The 26,084-nt window shown below is 41.5% G+C and overlaps 1 protein-coding gene across 2 annotated transcripts in view; it reads right to left on the bottom strand.

The window, feature by feature from the left end:
* Nucleotides 1-26,084, bottom strand: part of MANBA (mannosidase beta) — a 243,937-nt gene that overhangs the window by 87,566 nt on the left and 130,287 nt on the right. The gene's annotated exons all lie outside the window — the stretch shown is intronic.

Genomic DNA, 26,084 nt, shown 5'->3' on the forward strand with positions numbered 1-26,084 from the left:
CACTTTATAGCCTCCATACAGGACGTGGGGGGTGAGCTCCAGCTAGGGCACGATGCAGTCCTGACTGCTTTTTCCCAGTTCTACTCGTCCCTGTACACTACTAGACAGACTGCAGTCCCTGAGTCCCTAGATGCCTTCCTCGACTCGATCGCCCTTGTCTGGTTTAGCGACCACCACCGCCGCTACATGGATGTCCCGTTCACTGCCCGGGATGTGGCGCAGGTGATAAAGAGCATGCCCGCGCATAAAGCCCCTGGCCCGGACGGCCTGACCACCACCTTCTATAAAACATACGTTGATGAACTTGCCCCCAGGCTCCTCTCGGTATTTGCGGAGGCCCAGGAGACTGGTTCCCTGCCGGACTCGATGCGAGAGGCACTCATAATTACGCTGCTGAAGCCGGACAAGGATAGTCAACTGCTGGACTCGTACCGTCCGCTCTCCCTTATTAACGTAGACGTTAAAATCTACGCTAAACTGATTGCAGACAGGCTTCAGCCCTTGTTACCGATGGTGGCGCTGCCCGATCAATCGGGGTTTATCCCCGGCCGCGCCACGTCCCACAATCTGCGAACGATTTTCTCAGTATTACACCACCTACACCCCTCTGTACAGGCGGCGGTCGTTTTCCTAGACGCAACGAAAGCGTTTGACTCGCTAGAGTGGCCCTACCTTTTTCGGATTCTTGGGAGAATGGGATTTAGTCCCCTCTTCATAAACCTGATTCGGCCCCTGTATGCCGCTCCAAGAGCACGGGTGCGGGTGAATGGGCTGATCTCCCAGCCTTTTGGCATATCACGCGGGACCAGGCAGGGGTGCCCTCTGTCCCCTCTACTTTTTGCCATTGCCATGGAGCCTCTGGCGGCTCGGGTTCGCCAGCACCATACCGCCCGGGGTATAGGCTTCAGCTCTCGCAGCCTGCTGATCTCCCTGTACGCAGACGATGTGACGTTATATGTCACCAATCCCGCCGAGAACCTGAGCCCACTTCTGAGGGAATTCGTGCGGTTCGAGGGATTGGCGGGTGTGGCGATTAACTGGTCCAAGTCTGTCGCGTTCCCCCTGACGGATGACACATTGGAGGTGACCTCAGACTATCCCCTGCGCTGGGAATCAGACTCGGTCAAATACCTGGGGGTCTGGATCAGCCGTAGCCTGAACGACTTGTGGTTGCTGAATTTCGGCAGGGCGGTAGACTGGTTGGAAGGGAAAGTTGAACTCTGGAATAAGCTCCCCCTGTCTCTGGTTGCGCGGATCGCCCTCGTAAAAATGGTGGTCCTTCCTAAGTTTTTATACCTATTCGTTAATGTACCCTTGCCCCTGACGACGCATTTCCACACGCGGGTGCGGTCACTTCTGTTGACGCTGGTTTGGGCTGGGGGCCAGGCGCGATCTTCCTGGGCGCTGCTTACCCTCCCGTTGCGACAGGGCGGACTGGGGGCCCCTGACATGGCATTATACGCGCTTTGCGCGCAGGCGCAATTTCTGCACTTTTGGGTGTTCCCCACACCTTACCAACCGCATATTGCAGTGGAGACGGCGGCCGCTGCTCCTTTACCCCTGAGTGTGGCAGTATACGGAAAGCCGTCCCGCCCCTCCGGGGATGTGGACACGGTAGCCTTGCTTCGCTGGACATGGCGGGAGCTGAGACGGCGGGCGCGACTCCCCCTCCTGTATGCACCGGCCGCCCCCCTGAGGGGCAACCCCTTGCTTCCCTGCTTGCTAGACAGAGGGGGAGCCGTGGTGATCAGAGGAAAAACGCTGCACACATTTGCTGACATTTATCCGGGGGGCACCTTCGGGGTTCCAGTGGAGGGTGAGTCTGACTCACAGGGGACCTTTAGTGATCTCTTTACCTTACACCAGCTCAGAGAATCCTGCAAAACGCTGTGGCCTCAATTCCCGGAGGAACCCCCACAACTCCAGGCATTACAAAACTTACTCTCGAGAGCCTCCCCCAAAAAACTGGTGTCCCGGCTCTACAACTGTATGCAAGAGCAGGCCCCTGTCGTGGTACCTACCTCGCTCACTGTGTGGAACGAGGATCTAGAGACCCCTTTGTCTGAAGAGCAATGGGCCTTTTGTTGTGGGCAATTGAAGGAACTATCCCCTAATTACAGGTTGCGCCTGGTGCATTTCAAGTTCCTACACAGGTACTATCGCACACCGAGATCGCTGCATCGTATGGGCCTTAGGGAGGATGACAACTGCTGGAAGTGTGGGGCCGAGCAGGCCACTTTCCTGCATGTGGCATGGAGTTGCCCGCGCCTGGAGGAATACTGGGCGAATATCTTCACGGCCATCAATCAAATCCTTCACAGAACCGACACACCAACACCACTTCTGGGGCTGTTGGGATATGTCCAAGCTACCCCACCAAAGACCAGGAAACTACACGCGCTTCTGCTCCTTTATGCTAAAAGGCAAGTGGCGGTGCGCTGGGGCCGTAAATCCGTGCCTAAATTTACAGAATGGGTGAAAGATGTCACGTATGGAAATGCACAGCTGGAATGTTACTGGGAGACGATGCCGACCGCTTCCCGCCCGAGGGACATTTGGGAGCCCTTTCTGCAGTGGACCCGGGAGGGGGCGGGCTCCCCCGACTCTCCACGTTCCCTGGCAGGGGCAGTTTCGGACGACATGGGTTGAGGGGGTTGGGGGTCGGGTGGGGTTGGCCTAGTATGCTGGGCTCTAGCCTATTTTACAGATGTCGGTGGCTGACTGGGTGTGCATGCATGGAGACGGGACAGTGGGAAGAGTGAGGTGTTTCGCCTGGCCGGGCCGGGCAGTGTGCCAGTGGGGGATATGGCTGGGACCACGTGGGTCGCGACATACTTGGGTCCGATACATACAAAAGTTCGTCATTGCTGTGTGCCACTTGATATAAGGTGCCCCCTTTGCAGATTTCGCTCCTGAATTGCCACGTGTAAACTGTTTGTGCGCTGCTGATTCCCATCTATACCGGAGTTTGTGTTGGTTTTGGTTATGTAAAAATGTATTTGGGTGTAATATGAAAACCGAATATTGCATTCACACTGATTTACAGTACTTGATATGTTCGGACACAGCCCGCAGATGCGGCAGCTTGGAGTATCTATAACTGTATTGTCATTTACTTGCTGACCTGAATAAACAAATTTAAAAAAAAAAAAAAAAGTATTTCAAAGAACAGGAAGGGTTAAACTGAGGCTTAAACTGGTAAAGAGGCAGGTTGTAAACTGATGTGTTAATCAAATGTTAAGGAATTATTTATCTCGGCTTGTCGTTTACCATGGAGTTACGTGGCTTGAAATACAAGATGGAATATTTTTTTGATCCAGTTAATATAATTGTTAATCCAAACTCCGGGCAGCAATGGTTGAGACTTGGCCCACAGTCAACTATAGACAGCTGAAGTAGGGGTATGTATGTCAATACATAAAAATATATATATATATTCCCTCAGCCGTTGTATTACTTGTAAAATGTGGTTCCATTAAACAACTATTTCATTTTTAATTCTCTAGAACTGATCTGTATGATTCTGTCCACTGCACTGGTTGACTACTGTAAGTAAAAGCAGACTCATAGAATTTTTTTCTCTCTTTTTAAGATAAATAAAGAAAAAAGTAATGCCTCCTGGCATGGGGCACACAGTAATAAAATGAGACCGTGGGAGGGGCAAGCTTCCACTCTGGCCTAAATAAAATGAGACCCATGTTAATAGCCCGTTCATGGCAAAACTTTTTCAATTTACAGTAGGTATTAAGGAGTATTGAAATCCATGGAAATCAATTGATTAAAAATTAAAGACACAGAAACGTGTGTGATATTATAGCAATCATGGAGGGACAATACCTTTAATCCAATACTTGCATGGACCATAAGCAACAGTGCTATGTCTGACAAAGGTGGGGGTAAAGTATCAAATGTGACTGTATATGGAATATGAGATATTGCATCCTTATGAGATGTCACATTTTCTTCGCCTGAACAAATAGGGAATTAAAGTGGACTCTGTATGGTATGAAAGAGTCTTTTGTTGCGGTGGACAGAAAATGTGCAAGACACTTCTTTTCCGCTAGGTTTAGAAGGGGAATATTGTGCTGGAGCAGAGTTTTCTTTTAGAAAATTCTGGGGCTTTTGAAGCTCTGGCATGTCTATGCGTTTTATTAATTTATTAATGATTAGCAATTAATTATTTGTCTTGTGCAAGTGTGTTTTACTAATCAACCCGTTTGTCCTAACATAAGAGAAAGTTACATGAGGGTTAGCTTATTTGTGCTGTTCTTGTATTTACAATAACGTGCAAGTTTTCATGTTTAAACGTTGCTGTGTGCTATTTATTTGAGCACAAAACGCTGTCTGAATTAATGCTTTTTATGTCGCAAAAGCTAGATAAATGCATACACATAAGGGTATTAGTGGGGTTAACACTGTTTAATCATTATGCTGTAGTAACGTTGTTTTTTTTTATTTCTTTAAATTGAGATGGTCTATTGTGGCCTATGGAGGCCTAATCCATGATGGCTAATTTTGAGAGCCTGGCCTCGAGTGAATATGTGAAAGACGTGACGAGAGAGACCCCTGCTGGAAAAAGGTCGAAGACAACTGACCATGGTCCTTCTATGAAATTTTCCATGAGGATGGCAGCAGCTTTGGGTGTTCTCCAAGAAAAGTGAAGGTGTCCTTGGCAATCTCGAAAGACAAAGGAGCCTTAGAGGGAAACTCTGAACTGTGGCTCGATGGCCGAGGGAAACTGGATTAAATGTGTTACATGTTTTATTTTCTTGGTTCCTGTTCCGTAGTTCACGTCTTGTGACTTTTCCTGAGCGGAGATTTCCAGATGTAGCAATGTTACATTTCTTCCTTCTCGTTCTGCTCAGTGATACAGTTTATTCAGCCAACTTTATGTGTGTTTCTATTGTATTTTTCACTATAAAAACTGTTAGTTTAGGGAGGGCTCTCCCCACTCTTTTGGCCACCTTCACGCGTTGCTGAGGATTGATGCTGAGGACTCTGTCTTGACAGACTTTACCGAGAGACTGGTCCTGACCCGTTCTGACACTTAGTTAGAATAGGTAATTATGAGATGACTTATTCTGATTTACTTTGACTAATTTAAGATAAAGCAATATAACTTTAACATGGTGTTGAATATTCTTTCTTGTCAATTATTGAGTATATTTTGATTATTGTTGTATAGATTGTATAGAGTATGATTAAGGATAACCATCATAATTAGGTCCTATCGTCCTAGATATAGATGCAGGGTCTTCTTCCCACAGGTCTTATGCTGGTAGAGTATTTGTGCGTATGTTAGTGAAATGGGCCCTAGCGTATGATGAATGTATGTGCGTGTAACTGTGAAATTACTCTATCCGTGGTAGTGGGTTTATTTTAGGTACCCTGATCTCTATCAATTTCTCTGGTAGCAGAGGATGGTTATAGATGGTTGTCTTGATCTGATAAGATAAGATTGCTTGTAAATTAGCTTATTGATTATTGATTTATTTTGATGTTATTGGTATATGTACTAATACTATATGTCGGAGTTGTCATGTTGAGTTATATGTAGTGCTTCTGGAATTTGGAAGCTATGGTAGCAGTTCCGTAGTAGAGCAGAGGAAGGTGTATATGCTGCTCTCGGGAAAGACGGGATTGTAAGGAATTACGTGTGACAATTGAAGTTGCGCGTTCACATTGTCTGGGTTCGGAATCAGTGACATCGTCGTATGTTACTATTAGAATATATTTCTGGTATGTACGGAGTGTGTATCATAGTGAAGGTTATCTATGAAACTCTGGTCTTAAGTCCCAGGGATCCGTAAGGATTGCCGTTAAAGCTTATTGCGGGAGGAGTAATAGGTATTCTCTGAGCTTGTTTGAGGAACTGGGCAGAGGTAAGCTGCTTAGTTGTTGAGTTATAATTCTGTACAGGGACAGATTGTGCTGTTCTCGGGAAGCAGGATTCTGTGTGCATGTACTATATTTTTCTCGTATGAATGTGCGTGAATGCATATACATTTATTGACTGTAAGACTCTTTGGATAAGTCCTAGAGGAAACAGTTATGCGATGTATGAAAGTTGTTGATTCTTGAGAAATAGACTCTCTTTTACTATTCTGTGGTTAGCGAAGCAGACAATGGAGATGTTTTTATGTTGTAACTAATAGATTTTGTAGAAATTTTGACACACGAAGTCTACTGAGAGTTTTTGTAAAGGAGGGGTAGACGAGTGACAGAGACAGGAGACAGAGACTGCAGCGACTGTTGACGTCAGAAGGTCCGCGCTCTGATTGGATAGTGGATCAGAATAGGGTTCGCGCTAGGATTGGTGCGTTAGTGTGAGTCGCGCAGGGATTGGAAGAGCTGTTTAGTGACGTAGACGCTCCAGGATTGGTGCGTTAGTGTGAGTCGCGCTGCTATTGGTTGAGAAACCTCGTATTGTATATTTATAATACGGAGAGAGTAGAGAGTTTTAGTAAGTGCTAAAATGTATTACCAAGAAGAGAAAAAGAAAAAGACGTTCTTTGGAAAAGTTAAAAAGTGGTTTACCAAGGATAAAGAGGTTAAAACGAGAGAGGGTGAGTTGCTACCTCCAGCGAAAACACCTGCATCCTTCATGGTTGCGAAATATGGATTACATACCTGTATATGGTTGCAGAATTGGGTTAGGTATACTAAAGAAGATGGTGTTCTAGCATTTCCAGAACATGGTTCATTTAATTTGGCCGTGTTGAGAAATTTACGGGAAAAGATGTTATGCTTAGACCCGAAGCCGAGACCTACACAGTTCGAGGCTTTAGTGGAATGGGAAGAGGAAGTTCATGACCGAGAAAAGCAAAGATCTGGAGGGTATTACAGGTACATGTTTGGGAGGAGACATGATCGTGAAACACATCATGATCGAATGAAAAGATGGCGAGATGCTAGTATGACAGAGGGATTATATCCAATGAGAACAGTTGAAGTTTCTGCTCCTTCGACAGAAAGGGTTCCTGAGTCAGATATGAGAAGATATGGAGAGTATGAGGATGAGGTCTTAAATGACATGATTTATAAGAGACCACCTCCATATAGACCAGAACCAGATGAGAGTATACCAGTTGTTTCTCCGATAAGAGATACAGTTGAGAAAGAAAAAATGACACCTGAATCAAGAGGTAGTAGTTCTTTCAGGGAGAGAGAAAATCGAAGTAGTGAGGAGAATGCCAGAAAATTAGCAAAAACGACAATAGAACTGACTGAGAAAATTAGGGAGTTAACGAAGAATCTGGAAGCTGTTACGGTGCCTGTAACAATAGGTCCAGTTATGTCTGTGTTTGACAAACAGAGAGCAGGTGAGAAAGGACTGGTAATTCCATATATTGCAAATGAATCGACAAATTCAGTTGGTCCTTCAGGAGATTCAGATAAAAGAACAGGGAGAAGTGACCTGAGACAAACAAGACATGACACTTGTAGTGAACTATTGGATGTTAGTGAACCTAGTTGTTCAGGGATGCCAATTTTAGAACCGCAGAAAAAAGTGGTTCCAGTGAGAAAAACTGCTGAAATAACAGTTGATGATTTGAATGATTGGATGAAGGTTCTTCAGAAAAAGGATAAGGATTCACAAGTTATTGATGTGGTTAAGTTACGTATAGAATTAGAAGAGCTTGTGACAGGAACAGTTCCAACAGAAATACTGAAGAGTCATCATGATGGTGAGCTAATGTTCATGTGCAAGAGCATAACATGGAGAGCAAGAAATACGCATGATAGACTAAGAGCAATAGCAAATGAGCAAGGAGTTGACATTGATAGAGTAAAGGCTTTGCAGAAAACGTACAGGATGGATTTCACAGAGAAAGACATTGAGAATTTGAATACTTCTGGTAGAACAGGACAGATTAAAGAAATGGTGGCATTATTGAGAAGATGGGGTGATGTAGAAAAGTGGAAGGATAGGTGGTATAAGAAAAGAGAGGAATCTGAGGATAGAACAACTTATTCAGCATTTCCAGTGAGAGAAAAGGAGAAACCAGTGGAGAATTATCCCATGAGAGAAATACCTGGAGGAGGATATGTACATGTTCCATGGACCAGACAGGATATTTTATCATTTACGAATGATTTCCCTCGATTGAGAGAAAAGCCCGTCGAGTGGTACAGGCAGGTAGACAGGTTTGTGAAATTGTCAAAAGTGCTGTGGGTTGACCTGAATAGTCTGTTTGATATAATTGTTCCAGCAGACTTGTGGACTGAGTGTAAAATAGTTGTGAGTTGGCCTACTGAGGAATATCCAAGAGATCCGAGAACAGGGGCACCAGATCCAGAAGTGATGAGGAAGTATGATCAGGTGATGGTATACCTGAAGAGTAAAGTTCCTCCAAAAGAGACAGACTGGGTTAAGATAGATCGAACACAACAGGAGGCAAAAGAATCAGTTCATGCTTTTTACGAGAGGCTGATACTGGCTTTTAAACAATTCAGTGGAGATGAACACCTGGGTGACAAAGATTTGAGTCACTTTGTATACAGATTTGTATATGGCCTGAGACCTGAAATTGGTGAGAGAATTCGTGAACACACAGTAGATTGGCAGAGTAAGAAAGTAGATGAGATTCTGAGACATGCAAAATACTTCAGTGATGAAATTGAAGCAAAACAAAGAAAGCTGAAAGAGAAAGCAATGTGGGCACAAGTGAAAGTTGCAGAAAGACAGGAAGCACAGTTGGTGGAACAGGCAAATAATCCAGGAAATAATGCAGGAAATAGACTCAGATATGCAGGAAAAGTGAAGGGAAGTCTGGAGGAAGCCAAAAAGAAGTTCCCGTGTCACAACTGTGGCCAACTGGGACATTGGAGATCGGAATGTCCTAATCCACCATTAAATGAGGGTAAATCCTTAAATCAACAGGTGCAGAATGATGGGAATAACCAGCAGCAACAACAGCAGAAAGTTGTGAGGCAGCAGAGTCAAGAGCCAAAACCGCCCTTACCGCAGAATAGAGGGGTACAAAAGTACAATCAGGACTCGGGATTCTTCAATGATGAGCAGGTAAACAAACCGAGACGTACTAACAAAGTGCAGCAGTACTTGTTAAAAAGTGAAGGGAGTGAGTCTGAGGGTGATTATTGACGGTGCCGAGGAGAGGAGGAAGAGTGCATACTTGGTGCAACTCTAGAAATAGACCAGGCAGGACCATTTGTGGATGGGAAAATAAATGAGGAGAGTGTTACTTTTTTGGTAGACACAGGTGCGACAAGATCAACTGTCAGGTCAACCGATGTTAGAAATCTTCCTCTCTCGGATGAAGCAATCCAAGTAGTTGGTGTAGCCAATACACAAATCAGAACACGTCTTACTGAACCAGTAAGAGTACAGATAGGGAAATTTTCAGACATGCACAGATTTATTGTCTGTGACACGAGTCCAGTGAACCTGTTAGGTAGGGACCTATTGTGTAAAATGAATTGCACAATTTTTTGTACACCAGATGGAATAGCTTTTGAGACACCAGATGATGATGTTTTCTACCGAATGACTCTAGAAAATAGAGAAAGTGAGTTAATTGGTGCATTTGCTGTGTTTAATCCGGAGGATTTGCCTCAAGTGCTGAGAGACACAGTGAAAAGAGCAGTTTGGGATTTTACAGGAGAGGATGTGGGATTGATGAATAATGTAGATCCAGTGAAAATTGCAGTGAAAGAGGGAATCACATATCCTAACATTCCTCAGTACAAAATGACACCAGAAATAATTGAAGGGATAACTCCTATAATTGAGAAAATGATTCAGCAGGGAGATCTGAGAGAACTACTGAGTAGTCCGTGTAATTCACCGATAATGGGACTGAAAAAGCCCAATGGCAAGTTCAGGATCGTGCAAGACCTGAGAAAAGTTAATCAAATTGTGGTGGCATGTTGTCCCATTGTGCCAAATCCATCAGTGATTCTGTATCAAATTCCACATGATGCTGAGTGGTATACAGTGATTGATTTGTGTCATGCGTTCTTTTCAATTCCATTGCATCATGACAGCCAGCCGATTTTTGCATTTAGGTTTGGCCAGCGTATTTTAGCATGGTGTTGTATCCCACAGGGGTATACGGAGAGTCCTTCGATATTCAATCAGTTATTGAAAAAATCGTTGGAAAGTCTAATCATGCCTGAGAGCTCAGTGCTAGTACAGTATATTGATGACCTACTTGTGGCATCAAAGACACGTGAAGCTTGTGAAGTGGATACCATAGCTTTACTGAATCATCTGGCAGATGGAGGGTTAAAGGTATCTCCAGCCAAATTGCAATTTTGCAAGAAAGAAGTGCATTATCTTGGACATAATATTGAAAAAGGTCTGAGAAAAGTGACTACTGACAGGATCAGAATAATCAGAGAAATGAAAGCTCCGAAAACCCAGAGAGAAGTGAGAATGTTCCTGGGTATGGTGGGATATTGTCGTCAGTGGATAATTAATTTTTCCCTGATAGCAAAGCCATTGATTAAATTGACAAAAAGTGAAATGACAGATCCGTTAGATCTGGATGCAGAACAAATGGCAGCATTTGAAGAGCTCAAAACTAAAATGTGTGAGGCCCCAGCTTTGGGTATGCCTGACTATGAAAAAGAGTTTGAATTGTACTGCAGTGAGAGAAATGGATGTGCACTTTCAGTGTTAATCCAGAAACATGGGCAATTGAGAAGGCCTATTGCATACTTCTCATCGACACTTGACACTGTAGCCGTGGGGTTACCAGGTTGTCTGAAAGCTGTGGCTGCGACATGCAGAAGCCTGGAACAGAGTGAGGGGATCATAATGGGGTATCCTGTAAGGGTATTCGTACCTCACAATGTGGCAATTCTTTTGACAAGAAGCAGAACTCAGCATATGTCACATAGTCGGTTGACTAAGTACGAAAAAGTGATTCTGGGTGCATCAAATGTGACTCTTGAGAGATGTGTGAATGTGAATCCAGCGACACTCTTGCCGGATATTGAAAATGTGGGTATAAAGATGGAAGATGATCATGATTGTTTGGATGTGCTTGAGTACTGTACGAAACCAAGACCAGACATAAGGGATATTCCCTTACCTGAGAATGACCATGTGTTGTTTGTGGATGGATCATGCTTGAGGAATGATAATGGTGTGTTATGTGCAGCATATGCAGTGTGCAAAGTTTCAGAGGTTATGGAAGCATCACCATTGAAAGGAGTGAAATCTGCACAAGTTGCTGAACTAGTGGCATTGACAAAAGCTTGTGAGATTGGGAAAGATTTGAGAACAACTGTGTTGACTGATAGTCAGTATGGATTTGGAGTGGTGCATGACTTTGGCCAACTTTGGCTACAAAGAGGTTTCTTGACATCGAGTGGAACTCCGATAAAGAATGCTGAGTTGATTGGAAATTTGCTTGAGGCGATACAGCTGCCTAAGGAGTTAGCGGTTGTAAAATGCGCTGCACATGGTTCAGGGAATGATTTTATCACTGTTGGTAACAGGTATGCCAACGATGTGGCGCAGTATTGCGCCAAAACAAACCAGTCGATTAACAGGGATAGGATGGAAGAAATGTCTTTTCTTTCTGTGATGTTTACTAATGTCCTAGAAACGTGGGATGAAGTAAAGCAGTTACAAGATGAGGCAGGAGAAGAAGAGAAACAAGATTGGGTTAAGGCAGGATGTGCTCCAAGAGAAACAGACCATGTTTGGGTCTACAGAGATGGCAGACCAGTAATGCCAAACTCAATTTTGTCGTCAATGGCAAGGATGTATCATGGCCAGGGACATCTGGGGAGGGACGCGATGGTAAGGTCCTTTAAACAAACCTGGTACAATGCAAAGTTTAGGACAATTGCGGAGAGCATCTGTCAAAGGTGTTTGATTTGTCAGCAATTTAACACTGGGAAAAAGACAGTGGTGAGTCTAGGAACAATTGGCAGAGAAGGAGGTCCTTTTACAAGAATGCAGATTGACTTCATTGAAATGCCCCAAGTGAACAGACTGAGGTATGTTCTAGTGGTAGTCTGTTTATTTTCAAGGTGGGTGGAAGCTTACCCGACTAGAAGAAATGATGGATTAACAGTGGCAAAATTACTGTTGAGGGAATTGATTCCTAGGTACGGGTTTCCAGTTACAGTTGAGTCTGATAGAGGTAGACACTTTCAAAATGAACTCATTGGTTTGATTTGTGAAGCATTGAAAATACAGCAGAAGCTACATTGTGCATACCGACCAGAGGCTTCTGGTGTGGTTGAGCAAATTAATGGCACAATCAAGAATAGGATTGGAAAGATGTGCTTAGCCACTGGCATGAAATGGCCAGATGTTTTACCTCTAGTCCTGATGACAATGAGATCTACTCCAGATAGAACTACAGGTTTGAGCCCGCATGAAATAATTATGGGACGTGCAATGCGCCATGCATTCGTGCCTGTAAATAAATTGGTGGCAATAACTGATGACATGATTTTGGATTACTGTAAAGGCCTGGCTGACGCAGTTCATTCTGTGTTTCACCAGATTGGAGAAGAAGCTACCACACTTGAGAAGAAGCAAGCCCATGATCTGAGTCCAGGTGACTGGGTGAGGATTAAGGTGCACAGAAGAAGAAATTGCTTGATTCCAAGGTGGGGAAGGCCGAGACAAGTCATTCTGACTACGACGACTGCAGTAAAGTGTGCTGGAGTGAAGCACTGGGTACATGCAAGTCATACTCTGAGAGTTCCAAGCCCGAGAGAGGGAACTGGTGAAGAGTATTATGAAGAGTCAGATTCCAGTGATGGTGAAGATCCTGAAGATACGGAATCAGTGAGAAAAGAAGCAGAGAGAGCTTCAAGAGATTCACTGCGAGTATCAGAGGGAAAATTGAGTTCTGTTGCAGAGCCTGAAGTTTCAAGTAGCAGTGGAAGTAAAAGAAAAGAAAAGAGAAAACACACAGAACCCACTCCTGAATCAGAAGAGGAGGAGATTGAAGAACCACTTGAGATTATTCTTGAAGAAACAGGGTCAGAAGAAGATAGAGAGGGACAGATTGCGGAAGACCCCCGAGGAGGTATAGGGAACATTCATGAGGAGCTAGGTGAAGGGACAAGTAGGCAGCAAGAAGATTGCGTGTCGGAGACCCGAGGAGGGACAGAAATAGGGAAGTCTCAAACAGTGGTGAAAACATCTGTGGAGAAAAGAAAAGCTACTGGGAAACGGAAACAAGAGGCTCTTGAAACAGATGATGAAGATGAACAAACAGAAGGTCGAGTTCTGAGAAAGAGAACTTCGATTGGAGAGAAGAGTGTTAAAGAATTGAGGCCGAAGAAGGTTGTGAAAGGAGATCGTTGGCCTAACAACCGAGTTAAAAGAGTGAGATACAGAGTAATAAGAGCAAATTCATCAAAAGCTGAACAAGTGAATGAAATATCAAGTCAAACTTCGAGAGCTGAAGAAGAAGAATTAAAGAAATCAAAAGAACCAGTAGAAATAAAAAGAGTTAAAAGACCCAACCAAAAGTACAGATCACCGGAATGGTCTTATGTGACACTGTCTGAAGAAGGAAAAGAAGAAACAGTGACTCGAGATAATCCGGAAGTGGTCTTGAGAAAAGTGGTTGAGGAAGATACTGGTGAAATTCTGAAAGTACTTTTGACTGACATTGGAGAAGAGTCGAGTACTGAGGATTCCGACGTTGGAGATCTGATACAATTTGATGTTGAAGAAATTGAGGTGAAGAATGACAAGTATCCAAACTGAGTGAAAGAAGGATTCACTTGGATCAAGTGAACGAAAAGATCATTTGGATAAACTGAAAGCTGAAGAATTGTTGGAGAATTGAAGAAGTTCAAACAGTAGTGGAGTAGTAGAGGCAAAACTAAAATGGCTAACAGAGGAAAATAGAAATAGATGTGCCGTTTTTAAGAGGTGGTGCAGAATGTGCTGCTGTTGTACTGGATTATTAATGCTTCTATGGGGTGTTTTAATTTTATTAGTAACTTTTAAGGTTGAATTTGGAATGGACACAGAAAACATGACTAATATTGAGAAGAATTCACAAAAAGTAGATCCAATTAGAAGTAGTAGTTACATACACAAAGATAGGTCGATTAATAATTTTTCTAGTAATGTTTTTTCTAAACTGTTATATGAATATGTGAAGACGATGGAAGTGAGGGATTGCTATGTCTGCATGCAGTTACCTGCATCCGTTTCAGAGGGTGTTACTTATCACCATTTGCCAGCTACATATGGTATTTCTTGTAGTATTTTAAGTAGTGTTTTTTATTTGTTAGGGAAAATAGATTATAAGATGTCTAACAGAGATAGTATTTTTGGGCACTTGCCAATGAACAAAGAGCTGAATCCAGCTAAAGAAGCTAACACTTTTGGTGAGATTTTTATTGAAGAAAAAGGACTAACATTAGATTACATTTTTAAGAATAATTTAACTTGCAGTCTGAAGGAAGAGGAGAAAGCTTTCCTGGATATGGTTGAGGAAAGGAGAGTGAACATGCATGGAAAAGGGGGAAAATATGAAGTGAGTGAGACAATTTGGGACATTGAGATGGGAAAAGAGTTGAAAAATGGGGCTAGTCCAACTTTAGCTCTAGATGCGCCGCAGAAGGGTAAACTATGCATTACCAGAAGGGAATCCCAATATGATACATATTTTGTGGGAACTAGTGAGTGCCATGATACATACTTCATTGCGACAGGTTGGGGTTTCAGAGGTGGAGAAGATACGATTTTTCCAGGAGTGTACTATGTTTGTGGGAACAAGGCTTATTACAAGTTGCCTGACCATTGGTATGGCACGTGTTATGTGGGCCTGGTTTTTCCTAAGATTTTTCATACAGATAAAATAAAAGATGTAGAAAATATTAACTTATTAACACGTTTTAAGAGAGAAACTTGGTCTGAAATTGTGGGTGACATTTTTGGGGTTTTGATTCCAGCAGTGGGAATTTCTTTAAATGCTTATGGAATTCGGAAACTGTCCACAGTGGTTGATCGCTTATCGACAAATACCGCAGGAGGGTTTCTTTTGGTGAATACGGAATTAAGTGCCGTACGTGCCATGTCAATGCAAAATCGACTTGCCCTTGATATTCTTTTGGCCAAGGAGGGTGGAGTTTGTGGAATTTTGAAAGTTCAACATTGTTGCACTTACATTCCTGACGAAAGTAAAGACTTGAAGGTCTATATCAAAAATATTACTGATTTACATGAAGAATTAGTACCACTTGAAGCTGGGAGTTTATGGACTAAACTAGCTAATAAGATGATAGCTGTTAAGGATTTTATTGCAAAAATAGGTAGTACTATTATAGGTAGAATATTGTTTCCTTTGTCTTGTATAATTGTTGCTTTACTGATACTAAGATTGGTGTGTGTGTGTTGTAAAAACAGGAGAGGGAAAGAGAAATTGAAAAATGAAAAGAAAAATAAGATTTTGAAGAGAGAACCACAAGAGATTGAACTAGAAGAATTGAGGGAGAGTGTTTATTTAGAGACAAAGAGGGATGATGAAAGAGTGACTGGTGTTTAATGTTGTGTAAGGGGAAAAGACATTTCTGATTTCCTAAAATGGGACTAAAATTTCACTAATTTTTTTTTTGGGGTTTATTTGGTGATAAAATCACCAAAGGGGGGATTGCTGGAGCAGAGTTTTCTTTTAGAACATTCTGGGGCTTTTGAAGCTCTGGCATGTCTATGCGTTTTATTAATTTATTAATGATTAGCAATTAATTATTTGTCTTGTGCAAGTGTGTTTTACTAATCAACCCGTTTGTCCTAACATAAGAGAAAGTTACATGAGGGTTAGCTTATTTGTGCTGTTCTTGTATTTACAATAACGTGCAAGTTTTCATGTTTAAACGTTGCTGTGTGCTATTTATTTGAGCACAAAACGCTGTCTGAATTAATGCTTTTTATGTCGCAAAAGCTAGATAAATGCATACACATAAGGGTATTAGTGGGGTTAACACTGTTTAATCATTATGCTGTAGTAACGTTGTTTTTTTTTATTTCTTTAAATTGAGATGGTCTATTGTGGCCTATGGAGGCCTAATCCATGATGGCTAATTTTGAGAGCCTGGCCTCGAGTGAATATGTGAAAGACGTGACGAGAGAGACCCCTGCTGGAAAAAGGTCGAAGACAACTGACCATGGTCCTTCTATGAAATGTTCCATGAGGATGGCAGCAGCTTTGGGTGTTCTCCAAGAAAAGTGAAGGTGTCCTTGGCAATCTCGAAAGACAAAGGAGCCTTAGAGGGAAACTCTGAACTGTGGCTCGATGGCCGAGGGAAACTGGATTAAATGTGTTACATGTTTTATTTTCTTGGTTCCTGTTCCGTAGTTCACGTCTTGTGACTTTTCCTGAGCGGAGATTTCCAGATGTAGCAATGTTACATTTCTTCCTTCTCGTTCTGCTCAGTGATACAGTTTATTCAGCCAACTTTATGTGTGATTCTATTGTATTTTTCACTATAAAAACTGTTAGTTTTGGGAGGGCTCTCCCCACTCTTTTGGCCACCTTCACGCGTTGCTGAGGATTGATGCTGAGGACTCTGTCTTGACAGACTTTACCGAGAGACTGGTCCTGACCCGTTCTGACACTTAGTTAGAATAGGTAATTATGAGATGACTTATTCTGATTTACTTTGACTAATTTAAGATAAAGCAATATAACTTTAACATGGTGTTGAATATTCTTTCTTGTCAATTATTGAGTATATTTTGATTATTGTTGTATAGATTGTATAGAGTATGATTAAGGATAACCATCATAATTAGGTCCTATCGTCCTAGATATAGATGCAGGGTTTTCTTCCCACAGGTCTTATGCTGGTAGAGTATTTGTGCGTATGTTAGTGAAATGGGCCCTAGCGTATGATGAATGTATGTGCGTGTAACTGTGAAATTACTCTATCCGTGGTAGTGGGTTTATTTTAGGTACCCTGATCTCTATCAATTGCCTATAGGGAAATTTGATAATCTAATATGGTTGGAGTCCTACAATGTGAAAAATGTGTAAGTTAGAACACAGCTGCTCCTTTGAAGAGGTAAACAATAAATATGAATTATATAGAAATTATTTGCTGAAATACACTGCAGAAGAATATGATGGATAATTAAACATTTGTACTCTTGACAGATATTTTAATTTCAAGGGACACCGTTTCCTCTTTTTACCAAAAAGGAAAGCTTATGAAAAAACAAAATAAGGCATCAATTCCATGATGAAAACAAGGTAGAGTGAATAGCTGGGCGGAAATTTGAACGTAGAATAATGGGAAGCAATTTTTGCAAGTATATCAGCCTACTGCATGGATTTAATTATCTAAATGGTACAATGTAAAATTCTCCAATGGAAATAATAATTTCTAGAGTAGATGTTTAAAATGGATATCAGATTGATGACAGATGCTGAATGTGCAAAAGTCTCCGTAGTATGAATGCTGTACATATGTGATAAGTCTAATATCTTTGGGATTGTTTTGTGTATTAGAATAAGAAATATAAATATACCGATTAAAAAACAAAACCATTGTGTATCTTAGGATACAATGCTTATGTATTAATTCTTACACTGATTGTGTAGATGTTTTGACAAAAAATAATTATGCAACACTGGAAACATTCTCAGTGCCCAGGCTGAGGAGTGGTTGAGGCGGCTGGCCAAACTGACGAGTTAAGCAACATAGATAATTTAAAGGCCGGAAAATCCAGTTCAAAAGAATTATAAAAATCTAGCATTCATTTGATGATACATATAGGGGACTTTGTTTAAATTTTTCTATGTCTTGTGTTTTTCATTTTACTTTTTCAAGTGTAAAACAGTTATTGACGGAATCAGATTACGTTTTTACTAGATGTGTCCCCTTGGGGGTCCTTTATGCATCTGTTGAAAAGATTAACATTTTATTTTGTTGGTCAGTAGCCTGTCCTTTTATGAAGGATGATATGGGTGTACCTGAAGTAATTAAAGGGATTCTGAAATTTTGTTCTGAAACATTTATTATGTTATGCTTGTTTGAAAAAAAGAAATGACCATGAAACGGCGCTTGCAATTGCATTAAGTTGAGGACCTACGTATTTTGCTGATTTGCAAAGGTTTATTAGTCTCAACCTCATGTTACTATTGTGAGGTTGGATTAACTGGCCCAGAATCTGGAATGATATTAACATGTGGCTAAACTTTCTGCTGGGAGTTCAAATTGTATACACATTTGTTGCAAATGGCCCTTTCTAGGGTGCTTTCCCTCAACTTTTTGCTTTTCTCCTTCCCAGTTTTCCGCTGATCTGGAATCTAGCCTTAGGACTTGAGCACATTTGGCACTGTGTTGCAGTGTCAAAGCGCTGTGCTTGTCATATACGTATTGTCGATCGGTGTATATATGATTGGCTGATTTGAGTTATCTGTAAGTGTCATGTCATGGGGTAAGATCTATACCCAGGGCATGCCTCTCAAATGCCCCTCCATGAGCCTGCCGTACTGGTTGTTCCATCCACGGAGGTAGCTCATCGATTGTGCCACAGGATTGCCCTGGTGGGGCCTGTGTGCACCAATCACTGTTACTTGGCTTGGCATTTAAAAACCTATGTGTCAAGGCTCTGCATGTCTCCTGCTATATCGGAGTTCTCCCTGGTCTGGTGACAGGATGCACTATTGGGATGAAGTTGGGCAGGTGTGTTTAAGCGTTACCTGCAAGAGTCGTGAATTACACCGGATGGTGTGTTCGGCACAATGGGTCCTGCTTCTCGTATTGGATGAGAATGAGGTGGTGTAGGGAAAGGCTATTGAGCATTATTTTTCTCCGGGTAGAATGGTAACAGTATAGTGTTTGGTATTGATTAGTTCGTAATGGTGACTCCTATCCGGTAGTGGGAGGGGGTTTGACATTACGATGAAGGAAATGTCACTTTGGGAAAGTGGGCATTTCGAGGCTTGTGGCTAGGTTTGCTCATCTCATGATTCACAACTGGGTGCTAGGGGAACAGCCACATCCCCGATAGAAGGCCATAAACTTGGGGTTCACTGAGAACTGTGGACCTCAGACTCTGAGGGGCCTTTCAGTGATGGTTACATGGGGGTGGAATTGACACCTGCATTTCAAGGGGCAGGATCTTGGCCCCACTAAAGATTGTGATTAAACCTTCTGGGGTAGGATGGCAGCCAGGACAACATTTGGAGAGGGCCTGTGCATTTCAAAGGTGGCCTTTGAACTGATCGTCTCTTCTATGCTCATGGTGGGTATAACTACTGGGGCTTCGACCTCCGAAAATAGAGACACTTTTGGACTTGGAAATATACTACCCTGGTTCGATACTGGGTCATTGACACGAAGAACCATTGGGGTAGGAGGGATTGCAAATGGACTATCCACAGACTTGTGGTGGCTTGGTGCTTGTCATGCTCCTGGAAGGGGACTATCTATCACTTGGTGAATTTTGCCTGGATGTTGCTGGCTTGCAGCTAAGTGCCAACTATCGTGGCCTGGGTCTTGAAGTACTCCCCAAGGGCCGGTATGCTAGCCTCCTGTCCACAAGATCCCAGGGATACAAAGGATTTCACTGACTCCATGAGATCATAAGGACCGCACAGGGCGCGGCGGAGACAGGTGGAAGGGATCATGGTTGGGACAAGGACCGTTCTGACATACACCATTACTCACTGTGCAAGAGGAGTGTGTGTGTGAAGATCAGCAGCCATCTGCGGTGCTGGGATGTGAGCAGTTTGAGGAGGCAGGGGAAGCTTGCAGAGTCCAAGGGACCTGTGTTTACAACCAGAGGACCTATTGCACTCCAGAGAGTGTGGAGTCCGAGGGATGTTGGGAGAACCTGAGCTGGGAGCCTCGTCTATCTTCAGCCTTTAGATTGGGAGGACAACAGTGCCTGACATCGTGGCCTCTGACCTACGTCACTGGCTCCCTCTCCCTGGACCCACACCAGAGGGTGCTTTGTTGTGGAAAACACCAAGGTGAGACCAGAGGGGTTTTGTTTGCCTTGTGGGCATCTACAGCTGACTATCAGGGGTCTACAGCAGGTCACACCTCTGCCTGAGGTAAAAACATTTCTCCAGACATAGAAGCACACCAGCTTCCCGGGTCACAAACTTTTGTCCACAGGAAGGGGGATAAGGATCCCGCACTCATGTAGGTGCCGTCGAGCGCCAGTAGGTCTAATCCAGATGGACGAAACTGAGTAACTGTTTTTTTCCAACTTACGTAGCTCCGACTGTCTAGTCAACAGGGCGTCAGCCGGGGCAAAGAGAATCACTGGCTGCTGCAGTTGAAGGACTGAGTGGCTGGGTCACGAGGCGTAGTCCGAGACTGGTGACTGTTTGACCTTCCTGTGAGGTGAAAGTCCAAAAATTGCATATAACCGTAAAGTGTATATACAATGTGTATCTCGTTTGGATTATAATGTGTGTGTATAATACATAGACAAGTGTTTTTATACATATGGTCGTGGAATCTTTTTGTAGGGTATGCAGTGTGTTGCAAGGGGGGTGTGGTGTTGTGCCAATACTTTAAGCTCTAGCCCTGAGGATAACCCTGACTGCTCAGTGCCAAGCTACCAGAGGGTGAGCACAGGTTATTCGGCCAGTGTATCGTACTCATCCTATTTGGAATGGTGGATTCTGACTGGCATTGATGCGTCTCTGCCAGCCCGAAACCTCTGGGTCTAACATTTAATTTGTTTATGCAAAATTTATATTGTAAATTGTGAATTTCGATACACTCAATGCATTCACAGCTTTGTGGCCACCATTTCGTGTTTATATATGCATTTTATTTTTATTTGGGGGAGAACTGGTTTGTTTTTGGGCTAAAGTGAGACCAGTCGTTCCGTGTATTAGGACTTATTTTGTGATAGGACTATTGCCATATTCTTCCAAAAACAGCAACTGAACTCTGATTCATTTTTTTATTATATCATTTTTCACTTTTGCTCTACCTTTAGTTAGCATTATGTTGCCCTGTACACCTCCGCAGCTCTTTTACCTCCCACAGGCCATGTCCTATTGAGCAATTCATGGCAATTACATGGACGAACAATACTTAACTTCAGGAAATGTTTATTTTGAACTTGCCCAGTGCCATGTACACCAAGAACACTCTTGTGTCTAGATTTACACAAGTACTGTGCAGTGGCGGCGAGCAGCAAATAAAACTGGTGAGGTGAATATTTTACTTGTTGACGGACACCGATAATAAAAAACAGTGGTGCCCCTTAGGCTCAATGCCAAATCTCTCAATTGTGGTCTGTTTTAAACAGTGTTTACAATGGGCCCCGATTGAGAGCTTTCGAGTTGAGTCTGAAGGCACTGTGAGTTTCTCACAGTGCCGTGAGAGAGTTAAATCAACGTAAAAAAAATTTAAAAAAAGATTTAACTTACCCACTGCCTTGTGCTAGGTGCTTCTCTTTGTCCCGGGAGTCGGTGGCTCCAGCACAGGCTCTGAGAGCATAAGGCATCTCCCCTCTACCAATCCAGATGATGCTCAGGCATCATGAGAGAAGCACCAGGATGAATTTCTTTTAGGCACTGGGGGCCAGTGCTTGCTCTCCTCCCTGGAGTGTTTAAAGTGGGAATATCAGGCTGGCTGTCACAAGACAGCCGGCCAAAGTGACATGCACACTTTAAACAGGAAATCATCTAACTAATGTCAGATCGCTGTCTGTAAAGACTTTTTATTATTTCAACTTTCGCCCATCAACTTTCCGTTTTCAGTGTTCTTGTAGCTAAACTAACTTTTGAATGATTGCTCCTCTCTTTTTCGTACAAGCGTTATTTAAGTTGTGATTTCCTTATGTTAATCCTCGCCTGAAGTTTATTATGTCTCTCTTTTCTACGAGTCTTTCAATGTAAATACATAGGCATTGGAATGTAGGTGCGTGGGGGGGGGGCTGCAGTACCCCAAAAATATATATGATATATGAATATATATATATATATATATATATATATATATATTCAGTGAAAAAACCATAGGTTTCACACATGTTATAGTTAGCTGGACATTTTACTCGTAAAAAACCAATGAAATTGCCCCGTTATAGTTAGTTCAGCTAACTATAACTCGCGCGCCCGCAATGCACTGCTGATGACGTCACATATTACATCACTCATGACATGGTCAGTGACATCACTCATGACATCACTGATGACATCTCAAATGACATCACTGATGACATCACTGATGACATCATCCAGTGAATGTGGGTTTTTCTGAAAATTAAATATGTTTTATATATGTATATCTCAAGGTCGATGGAAGAATAAATGGGTATATAAGTGTCTAAATGGATGATTTGTTTTTGAAAAATTGATTGTGTAACTGACTGATTAAGTGTATCATAGTGAATACATGGCTTAGTGAGTAATGTTTAAATATGTAAATATCTGTATCAGTCTCTCACTTTGTGTATAAGTGGCTGCATGGGTTGGTGAGTAGCTACATGGGTGTCTATATAGGTTATTAGTTGGTTTTTTGAGTATCAGTCTGAGTGTCTGCATGGTTCGGTGGGGGTATTACGTAGTGCATAGGTGCATGAATGAGTGACTCACTGTTTATATGTGTTGAACACAGTATGTGTGCAGGACTGTATGGGTGGATGAGTGTGTGTATGGGTGTGTTAGTGAGTGAATGACTGTCTCAATAGTGTCTTTATGAGTAACTACATATGTTTTAAACTAGTATATGTGACTATTGGTGTATATATGTGAGTATATGTGAGAGTGAGAGATTGAAAGAGTTCTTGTATGAATAAGTATGTGTTTCTATAAGTGATTGTTTAAAAGACTAAGTATGTGTAAGTTTCCGTAGAAGTAAGTGTGGTGGTGTGTGTATAACTGTATATGCAAGTAAATGTATGTTTGATTCTTTGTTAGCATGAGTGACTATGTGTGTGAGTAACTCTATGGATGAGTGGCATTGTGTAACAGGATGTATAGGTGTATGAGTACATATGATGAGTGAGTACATGTATGAGTGACTGAATTGGACTGTTGGTGAATGAGTGGATGTGTATGTGGATCTTAGAATTACTGAAAAGGTTGTTTTAACTGGTATTGGTATGTCCATTGTTTTGAACATTGTAGTTTCTATTTTTGAATGTGTGTGTCAAAGGTTATATTAGGGGAAGAGGAGGTCTGCCACTCTATCACAAGGATGATGTCATCAGTGATGTCATCAGTGATGTCATTTGAGATGTCATCAGTGATGTCATGAGTGATGTCACTGACCATGTCATGAGTGATGTAATATGTGACGTCATCAGCAGTGCATTGCGGGCGCGCGAGTTATAGTTAGCTGAACTAACTATAACGGGGCAATTTCATTGGTTTTTTACGAGTAAAATGTCCAGCTAACTATAACATGTGTGAAACCTATGGTTTTTTCACTGAATTTCTAAGGTTTTTTAAATGCTAATTCCTAACTATAACATGTGTGAAACCTATGGTTTTTTCAGTGAATTTCAAAGGTTTTTTAAATGCTAATTCCTAACTATAACGTGTGTGAAACCCATGGTTTTTTCAGTGAATTTGCAAGGTTTTTTAAATGCTAATTTTTTTTTTATTCTTCAATTTTTTCAAACATATTTTTAATTTAATTTTCTTACCTTTTATAAAGACTATGCTTTAATTTTTAAAATCCTTAAATATTTTTTTTTAATATATTTTTTAAAATAAACATGTAAAATTTATTTCCAGTTCTTTTTTTTTTTTTTTATTTTTTTTTAGTACGCGTACCGTAAGCTCACGGTAAGCGTACGGTTTACGCAACGTCCGTAATCTATCTACGCTGATTGCGTATAGTTACGCACTTTGCGTAGCCACGCGTACTGCGCGTGGGACGCGTGCGCGCTTACGCCACACGCGCACGTTACGCGGAAGTGCCGGGGAGTGACTGTTATGCGCATGCGCGCAAGCGCGTGTCTTTTTTACGCGCACGCGTACTTTTTGCCGTAAGCGTACCGTAAGCGTACCGTAAGCGTACGGTAGGTCATGTGATCTTGAAACACAACTTTTGATTGGTTGAAACTACTTTCAGTTCTAGAACTCTCCTACACCACACCCATTCCCCTCATTTCTGCTTGTGATCCCTTGGGAGAAGGAGCTGGTTTGTCTTTGGGATACGATGGCAGAACAGCAGAGCTCTTCTGAGAGTGAGGCTAGCACTAGCAGCACTGTCTTGAGGCAGAGATCGAGGAAACAAAAGCCTTCTTATGTTTGGGATTATTTTACTTTTCCAGAAGGCCAGCAAAAGGTGAATGCACCCTTAGTTACTTGCAGGCTGTGTAAGCGTGTACTTTCTAGAGGTAATCCTGACAGGAAGTATTCCTTTGGGAATCACACCATGAAGAGACCTCCAGGATGTACACAGAAGGACACATGGTCATCTTTTTGGAGGTAACTCTTCAGAAAGACGAGCCAGTACATCCACAGCAGCTCAGCCTGGACCATCACCTGCAGGGCTTACTCCTTCTTCTGCAGGTCAGGTGAGCCCTTCATCTGTGGGGGGAGAATCTCCTTTTGCTGGCCCTCTGGAAATGAACCCTCGATTTCGGAAGGTTGATATTCATTGCACATTTTGTAAAGATCTAATTTGCCATAGGGAGACCAGTGTTTCCCTAGTGAACAACAAAATAGATCAGCACATTTGTCGCTTTGAATAATTTTCCCATGCTTCCTTTCCTCTGTCCCTGCATGAACACAACGGTTCTTTTAAGAGCCAACCTTATCTTTCATCTTTTTTTTACATATGTTTTTAAAAACTTTTTTTTATTTTTTTTTTACCGTACGCGTACGGTGCGCGTACTTTTTTTTATTTTTTAAAAAAAACACTAAAAATCATTTATCACATTACATTGTCCTTGAGAGACTACAATTATTATTATTGACTTACCATACTCACTGAAAAAATATTTATTCATTTCTTTTTTTAAAAAATAGTTTTAAAAATGTTTGTAGTTTTCGAAAATTTTCTATATCTATCTGGAAAAAAAGAAAAAAGTATTAATATTTTTTAAACATTTTATAATACAGTACACATATTTACATTTTTTACCAAAAAATCTTTTTGCCTTATTTTTGCTGTTTTCAGAATATATTGCATTTCACTATAAATTGTGAAAGCAATTGCATTCATCATTTTACAGCGGGCAAAAAAAAATACCAATCACAAAGATTGTATTAAAAAAGCCCTGATTCTTTTTTTAATTAAACTTAACATTATAGAAATGCATAATATTGTAAAAAAATATCATCTAATACCAATACTTATTTCTTTAAAATACCGTCTGATATGTTTGTTTCAGAACTATAATCACAATATTATATCTCAAATAACTCCAAAATACATCTGATTTCATTTCCTTTAGGCCAAATAGTAATTTTAATTTTTTTTTTGGAATAAATTTCCAACGGAAATCCAATAAAATTCTAAAGTTTAATTTGTCCAGATCTCACCGATTCTCTGTAACATTTTGGTTCACGAAAGTTTTTTGAATAATTTATTTAGTCCACAATAGAATTGGTTACTTTTCCACATGGCCAAATAGTAATTTTTTAAATCATTTTTGAAAAAATTTCCAATGGCAGTCCAATAACATTCCAAAATTTAAAATGTGCAGAAGTTACCGATAATCTCTAAATTATTGGTTTTTCAAAATTGCATTAAAAATTAAAAAAGTCCACATTACAATTGGTTATCTTTCCATTAGGCCAAATGATAATTTTAAAAATCTTTTTTTTACAAAATTGCAATGGTAATCCAGTAAAATGGTAAAATTATTTTGTCCAGATCTTGCCAAGTCTCTCTAAAATTTAGGTTTCAGGAAGATTAGATAGGAATTTGCTAAATCAAAAGGCAAACGTTGTTTGAAAATCAATTGGGAATCATTACACAGTGTCCAGCCTTTTTCACATTTTAGATAAACTGTGTAATGTCCAGAAGTAACAGTAGGTCCATCATGGAAAATTATTGCAACAGTTACAAAAGTTTTTCCTGAAATTGATAATTGCTGTCCTGTAAACTTCTTTATTAAAGTATCCAATTTTGAACCATCAGCTCTACATCGTTGCATCATTAAAATTACATACTGTCCGTATTCCTTTAAA

Source organism: Triturus cristatus, chromosome 2_1 (genome assembly GCF_964204655.1).
Source record: "Triturus cristatus chromosome 2_1, aTriCri1.1, whole genome shotgun sequence".
Lineage (NCBI taxonomy): Eukaryota > Metazoa > Chordata > Amphibia > Caudata > Salamandridae > Triturus > Triturus cristatus.